Source organism: Cupressus sempervirens, chromosome 9 (assembly GCF_028749045.1).
Source record: "Cupressus sempervirens isolate cs-2001-9-10 chromosome 9, ASM2874904v1, whole genome shotgun sequence".
Taxonomy (NCBI): domain Eukaryota; kingdom Viridiplantae; phylum Streptophyta; class Pinopsida; order Cupressales; family Cupressaceae; genus Cupressus; species Cupressus sempervirens.
The window spans coordinates 445,701,602-445,710,616 of NC_143126.1; positions in this window are offsets into that span (position 1 = coordinate 445,701,602).

Here is a 9,015-nt window from a genome sequence, read left to right on the forward strand (position 1 = left end):
GGTTTCACCAAGTTCCAACTGCTTTGCATGTAAAAAAATTTCCATCCACTTGTCAAAAATTGTGACATCTAGCCAATTAAAACTCAGAATCTCATGTTGTTTCTTCATCACATATTCTCCTAGTTTATCTATTTCAATAAACTCTTCTCTTAAAGAATCATAAAATATTTTAATTGTGTCAACTTCTTCAGTTTTATTTTCCCACCATGCATGTCCCTTTTCATTTATGACCCTATTCATCCTAAGGCATAATAGATCATCTAATTCTTTGGCCCATTCCTCTTTATCTTTTAATTTATCCTTTTTATTTAGGGCATGGGAGAAGAGTTCAAATTTTCTACTCTTATACTTTGCAAGGTAGTTAATGATTCTCATATGTAATGCAATTCTCTTATTATCAAACTCAAAGAGATAATTAGCCAAGTCAAAAGTCCTTCTATTTGTTTACAAGACAAACTGATAACTAAAAAAAATAAAAGAGTGACATATTTGTCTCTATTGTTCCATTTATTGACAACTAGCTTCAAAGCATCCTCATTTCCTTTCAACTCATTCCATATGTTTATTACTTTTTCCAATTGTTCATAGAATGTAGGCCAACCAATTTTATCTACCAAATACATAATTGCTTTGCTCAACTTGTCCTCATACTAGATATCTAGTTCCACATGCAATGCCCAAAGTTTTCTCTTTTCTTCTTAAAAATCCTTTGTAGTATAGTATTGAGGTTTTTGTGGGATGTCTGGCATTTCTATAAGAGGAGCTGATTTAAAAGGCTCAATTGGAGGAAGAGGATAAGTAATTCTAGGTCTGTTAGATCATCCTATCATCTTATTCTCAAGCTCCATTCTTCTTTGCACTTCTTTATTTTAAGTCCCTAGAACTTGTTCATATTTTTCTTATAATTCTAATTTTTCCTTTTTCTCCCTCAAGGATGTGGCTAGGGTGAGATTGGTTTTCCCAACATTTAGCTTTGTGGCCTCCTGATTTGGAGTATCCTCTACCCTTTTTACAATTAGGTTTCCCATCATGTTAGTATCATCAAGCTAAGAGGAACTGGCTCTAGATCCTCTTCTCATAGACCAAATCACTAATGCAATACGATCCTCACTAAATTTAGCACCTCTCAACTCCTTTTTCACCTTTTCATCTACACTGAACTACTTGGTAATAGTGTTAAAGACCATTGCATCTACAATGTCCCAATCTAGCAATGTCCCAATTTGGCAAGAGCAAAACCCCGAATGATTTTATCATTTTTCTTCCCTCCTCAAGGGTCAAATCTCTTAATTCTTGCATCATTTCCTCTTTTATTTGATCTTGTAGAGTTGTCTCTTCCATTTTGCTTGCTCTACCTTCCTCTTATTCCACCTCTCCTCAAATTGTTCAATGTTATTCCTAATGAGAACAAAATTTTCCTTTATTTCATGATAGTTTTAAGATACCTTGTTGGTACTCTATTTGATCTTTGTCAAAACATTTGTGGACTTATGTTTACTAAACCTATGATAAACTTATGATTAGAAACCATGCCATCTTTTGCTAGTATTATATATATTATGCAGTATTTCATATAGTTATCAAAATGAGTGTTCTTATATTTGAATTTAATTTGATAAATGTTTATTTGCAAACATGTCTTTGTATTGAAACTAACCTATTAATGAAGACTGAAAGATGATTGGAGGAATTCAAAAGTTGAGCACCAACAACATTCAAGGAGAAGAGAACACTAAGGAGCAGCCATAGTGGAGGAAAGTTGTAATTGTTCCAGAAGACACAACAATGAGTAAGGAGGAACTATGAAGACCTATTACCTTCTCTGCATTTATTCTATGGCAAGAAGATGTTCAGACTTTATTATTCCTACCTTAAGTTGTTATTCCTTCTTCCCACCTTCAATTGTTATCCTCCTATTTTCTCTCTTGCAGATTTAAAGTTAGGTCATTTACTTTTCTGTTATGGAATAAGTGTTGATCTCCTATATATAGGAATCAACCCAAGTGTGTTAGTTTAGCTAGTTAGAAGAAAGAGTTTATGAGAACAGACTGTTAACTTTTACAGTTCTGTGTTATGTAATGAATTTTTGAAATCTAATGAAATAGTTTTTGGCTTCTATCTTGTGTTAGTATTTTAGTGAAGCTAACCAAGGGGGCCCACTTGGAAGGTGGATTATATTAGGATAGAATAGATTTATTTCCAAGAATTCTTAGTTTCATAAGTAGAAGTTGTAAGTTTCTTCTTGTAGCATTGCACTTTGTGAATGTTCTTGTAGCATATGTGAGAACAGTTATAATGGATGAACCAAGTTGGAATATTTTTTATCCTTTCATTGTATTTCCAGTATTTATAGAGTTAAGTGTGTTATTTTACTGCAGCAATAGTGTAAGTTCTTTTCTGTGCATTTTACTTTCCTACAACATAAGCTTAGTGACTCATTAAGAGACCTAGTGCACATACTATGCTGACCATTTCAAGTATACGTCCCTGGGTTGACAAGATTAAATGCACCTCATAGTGGGAAAAATAGTCCTTAGTTTGAATATATTATTCCTAAGCATGGCCTAGAGCATGAGTATGATAGACCTATTGCAAGGCAGATCATTTTTGGTGCCATTTTCGGGGATGGTGTCAAGCTAGGAGCATTTTTGAGTCATAGTTCTTAGATAAAGTTTTTTTAGAAATCTCTAGTTTGAAGTTTCTTTTACCAGTGAGAAAAGTTTAATTGCATGCATCGAAGAGGAAGATGACAAGATGAATATGGAAAATTTCTTCAATGGGATTCTATTAATTTGAATGAAGAAATTGAAGAAGAAGAAGTTCAGTTACATTTTGAAGACGTGAGCCCTATTTTTCCCACAACATCATCATCAAGAGTTGAACTGATAGAGACACACGGTCTTCAACCTTTCACTAAAGTATTAGCTAGTTTTCTTGATAACACTGCTCTGAATGCACCCGTTGTTAATCATCCAGTACCCAATGTCCCTTTTCAGTAGCAACCTCATAATCTAATACCTCTAGTCATGGAAAAACCTACTTTTCCATTTCCTCTCTCAAGTCTTGTAACCAATGCTAATCTTAAGAACATACCTCCCACTGCTCTTCCAAAGATCTATGGCCTTGCAACTGAAGACCCTGATACTTTCTTGTTTGAATTTGATATACTTTTTCATAGTTTTGATTACAAGACTGATACCCATAAGCTTAAATTGTTTCCAGTAACATTGAAAGAATCATCTCTACGATGGTTCATGGGCTTAGGAGCTAATGCAACAAGAAGTTGAGATGAGATGCAAACTCTGTTTCTGGATAAGTAAAAAGAGTATTGTAAAGCATTTGGTTCAAGAGGAGGTGATGTCTTTAGGATATCCTAGAAGGAGGAAGAAACATTGGAAGACTATGTTTCACGTTTTCTATATACATTGCAAAAGAACCCTCAGCATGAGTTGTTTGAGGATTCACAAAATCTAGTCTTTCTAAGAGGTGTGAATAATGATTGTCTAGAAGCATTAGACCTAATGGCTAGTGGTGATGTATATCAAGCTTCCTGGGATGACCTCAAGTAGATTTTTCAGAATTATTCAAGGTCAACCATGAAGAAAGGCCAAGGACCTCGTTTCATAGTCACTAAAGGAATCAATCAAGGCATTTCAAAGCTCAAGATATCTAATCTATTGTCAGATTTCAAACAAGACATCATCAACAATGCCACTACACATTTGGACATAATGACTGAAAAGAAGAAGCAAGTTGAAGCTGAGTTACAACTAGCTGAATACTGCCCTCATTGTTGGAAGCAGAAGAAGGATTGCTAATGTAAACTGGTTGCAAGCATGGAGAACCAACATCTTCCAACTGAGTACATTAGATAGATGGATATGATGAGCAAGTATTCTTTGTTGCTCAATGCTGACCATGGGACCAATGTCAAGGTATGCCTCAGGACTCCTGACAAAATTCAAATTCATATGGTAATCAATGGCAAAATCGTAATCCCTAAGGTCCTCCACAAAATCAACCCAATTGGAACAATGCTCGGAAAAGAAACCAACAACAATTCCAATGGCCTCAGAATTTCCAACCACCTTGGCCTAACCAATAGAGTAACCAATGGAAGAACCAAATAAACTATTGGCAAAACTAGAAGAACCAATGGCAACCACCCCAAGGGAATTGGTAGTCTACAAACCAATGGAGGGGATCTCAACAATGGCCTAACCAAAATACTGGTGCTCCACAATTACCACCTCCAATTCAGCAACCTACTCTAATGCCACCACATACAAATCTTGGGCCTCAAAAGCAAACACAGTTACCTACACAACCTTAGCCAAACCCAGATAGCCAACATCCACAGTAGGCCATGTATAGTGCTGATGCTTAGTAGTATCCTGCTTACACTCTAAATGTTGCTGATATACATCTGAGATCTAGTACAACTTTACTAGCACCTAAGCTGCCTCTTATAACTAAAATAATAGACTCTTCTGTAGCATCAGAACCCTCAGTTGCTAAAACCATTGACTCAAAAAATGTTACTATGTCAACCCCATCTCAACTGGCAATAGAACCTCCTTTTCCAGAAAAGCTGATACAAAAGAAACCTAAACAAATAGAGGAACAACCTTTTGATATTGTTGACTAGTTGAAAAACATGCATGTCCAAATATCTCTGTTTCAAGCCATTAAAGATGTTCTAGTTTATGGAAAAGCTATTAAGGAAGCTTGCTTGAAGAAACCTGGAAGGAAGAAAAAGGACCCCACCACAGTCCATGTTGTGGGACAATTGGTTGACATCATGCTAGGGAAATTGATCACACCAAAATATTCTAATCCAAGAAGTCTAGTAGTGAATGTCAGTATAAATAGTCAGTTTGTTAAAAAATCTTTAATAGATCTTGGAGCTACTATAAATGTTATGACCAAGGATACTATGAAGAAGTTGAAAATAGGACTAAGGGTTACACCAACAATTCTGCAACTTGCAGATAGTTCTACTATTATCCCTAATGGGATGATAGAAAACATAGTTGTAACCTTAGATTCTCTAGAATATCCTGCAGACTTCATGATTTTAACCCCCAAAATTAATCTTTCTAGTTATCCTATTATCCTAGGTTGACCATGGTTAGCCACAACTGATGTAAATATAAGTTGCAGATCAAGGAATATGACCATATCAAATGACCAAGCAACAAAGAAATTTGATTTATATCCTCCAGCCCAACCATTACCAGATTTGAGCACATCTATTTGGCTAGATTTAGGGGATGAAGAAGAAGAGTTAAATTCTATAGTACAGCTCATGATGTTGCATAGACAATCTTTTCTAAAACTACAAGAGGAAGATTCAGTACTTTAGAGCATCCTCATTAACAGTTATGTGGTAGAAAAAGATATATTTGAAAGTTCTGTGTTGGAATTAATCACATATGAGGAATGTGATAAGAATTGTACTTTTCTCAAAGAACCTAAAATTCTTTATCCACTTTTACTTTGTGAATTAGAAGCAAGTCCAATCTTTGAAGATACTATGATAGAGTCCACCACTACTATTGAACTAACTAAAGGCCATAATCTCCATGTTAATCCCAAATTAACACCCACACAGATGGAACAATTAAAAGAATTACTTCAAAGGCATGAAAAGGCATTTGCATGGGACTATAGTGATATGAAAGGGTTGAGTCCTACATTGTGCACTCATAGGATATACATCAATGAAGGTTGTCTACCACTCCGTCAACCCTAGAGAATGATAAATCCAAGCCTTAGAGAGATAGTTAAAACTAAATTGCAAAAATTGCTTGATGCTGGTTCTATTTATCCTATATCTGATAGTAGATGGGTATCACCCCTGGTCATAGTGCCTAAAAAGGGAGCAAAATGGAGAATTTGTGCAGATTATAAAGAGTTGAACAAAGCTATCAAAAAGGATCACTTTCCTTTACCATTCATAGACCAAGTTCTGGACACATTAGCTGGAAAGAAGTATTTATCTTTTCTAGATGGATATAATGGTTATAATCAAATCAATATTGCTCCTGAAGATCAAGAAAAAACCACATTTACATGTCTATGGGGTAATTTTGCATACTATGTTTTACCATTTGGTCTATGTAATGCTCCTACAACATTCCAATGAGCTATTATTAGCTTCTTTGCTGATATATCACATGATTGTATGGAAATCTACATGGATGACTTCACAACATTTGGAGTCACTTTTGAAGAAGCAATGGTGAATCTTGAAAAAGTTTTGGTAAGATGTTAAGAACATAATTTGGCACTTAACAATGAAAAGTGTTTCATGCTCATGTAGGAAGGTGTGGTACTTGGTCATTTCATATCAGCTATAGGAATACAAGTGGATCCAACTAAGATAGAGGTAATTCAAACATTGCCCATACCTACAAATTTAAAAGATGTAAGATATTTTCTAGGTCATGCTAGATATTATAGATGTTTCATAAAAGATTTCAGCAAAATAGCTAGTCCCTTGTATAAGTTACTCACAAAAGGAGTTGAATTTAGTTAGTCATCTAAATGTGATGAAGCCTTCCTGGAGCTTAAGAAACTTCTAATTCCAGCCCCATTTTTACAAGGGCTTCATTGGAATTTACCTTTTCACATATATACAGATGCCTCTGATTATGCCATAGGTGCAGTCCTAGCACAACAATCCCAAAATCTTGAAAATGCAATCTATTATATTAGTAAGAGCCTTCATGGACTAGAGCTGAACTACACTGTGACTGAAAAAGAATTGTTAGTAGTAGTTTATGCCTTGAAAATTTTTTGGCATTACATAACTGGCTATTCCATATTTGTTCATACTAATCATGCAACAATTAAATATCTCATGAGAAAACCTGCTATAATAGGTAGATTAGCAAGATGGTTACTATTGTTGCAAGAATTTGATATAACTATTGTTGATAAGCCTAGAAAAGCCAATGTTGTAGCTGATTATTTATCAAGAATACATCATGATGATACTGACACTACTTTGGTAGATGATGCATTTTAGGATGAGCATTTATTTCATTTTGTTGTTCAAACTCCATGGTATGCAGACATTGCTAACTACATTGTAGCCAATAAAATATCAACACATTTTTCTTACAAGGAAAATAAGCTGCTTGTAGAGAAAAGTTTATGTTTCTCCTAGATAGATAATCTCTTGTTCTACACACTTTGCAACAAAAAGAATGGCTTTCAAAATATTGACAACTAGTTATTACTAGCCTACAATTCACAAGGATGCAAACAACTATACAAGGAAGTGTGACAAGTGTTAAAGGATGGGCCAACCAACAAGAACAATTGAAATGCCTCTTAATCCTTAGATGGAATTAACACCATTTGACAAATGAGGAATGGGCTTCATTGGTCCAATTGATCCTCCATCTAATGGGAAATCCTATATTCTTGTGTGCACTAATTACCTGACAAAATGGGTTGAAGTTAAGGCTATGAAGCATGCTCGTGATTAAAAAGTTTCTAAATTTCTGTATGAAGAGATTTTTACTCGCTATGGTGTACCCAAGCTAGTCACTGATCAAGGTGCACAATTCACCTCTAATATGATCTCAGAGTTGATGAAATAGTATAACATCAGGCACTGAAAATCTAGTCCTTATCACCCTCAAGCTAATGGACAAGCAAAGGTCACAAACCTTGAGCTGTAGAACATCCTAACAAAAACATTCCATTTGCACCATAGGGATTGGACCAATAGATTACAAGAAGCTATTTGGGCTTATAGAAAAACTTGGAAGACTACTATAGGATTCACACCATTTGAGCTCTTAAATGGTAAGGTAGCAATTCTTTCAATTGAATTTGAATATAAAACTATAAGGAAAGCATTAGCATTGGATATTGAACTTCCTGTAGCACAAAGAGAATGTCTTCTGCATCTTAACTCTTTGGATGAAATGCGCAAAGTTTCTTTAGAACATACTGAACTGGTACAGAAACAAAGGAAACAATGGCATGATTCTCATATTATCAATAAACAATTTCAAGTTGGTGACTAGGCACCACTATATGATTCCAGATTTAAGGATATGCCAAGAAAGCTACAGACAATATGGTTGGGACCATATGAAATTAGTCATTTCTTTGATAATGGAGTTGTTCAACTAACTACCATTGATCTGATACCTTTCAAACTATTAGTCAATAGTCATAGATTGAAATTATACAAACAAACCCAAATAAAAGCAGACTTCCTGCAACAGTTTCAATAGCCAGATTCAAATACAAAGCAAGCAACTCTTCCTATAGCTGAAGGTGTCAACCTTCCAACTACTGCTCTTCAACATTAGTTTATTTATTCATGCTCATAATAAAGACTTTATGTTCACATAAAGTTCACTTTTCTATTCACTTTTTCTTTCCATCTCATCTCTTTACCTTCCAGTCATCCACCTCATTTCATTTCTTTATCTTCCATCCATCCACTTTCCACGTCATCAATTTTTCTATGTTTTCAATAAATCCCGTGAGATGTTGATGGACACTATTAATGATGATATCACTTCTGCCACCTTTTTTTTGGTACATGTGATAATTAGATTGATAGGTATAACATTTTCAAATTATTCTTCACTTATAATCAGTAGATTTCATTAATTATATTTAATATTGCATCATCTATATGATGGTGGCGTTATGCCAATCACTTACCCATACTAGGTCTAACAAGTGTGGACACTTGTCCAAATTTTGCAAGGAGTAGGGAAGGTTGCTAATATCCAATGGCATTTCTATTTATCCATAAAGATTTTTCCAAATCTTCACATTCCTTTTATTAATAAAAATTAATTTTCATAAGTACACAAGTGAGGTGTTGTACTCCCTATATTTTTGAATGATTTTCTATGTCAAGCTATGATGTGACTTCTGTTTAAATTTTATCTGATTTGAACCCTATTTTTAGATGATACTCACACATATTCATGATTTACCTTCATTAAAAGCCTTATTATTGTGCATAAAAATTTG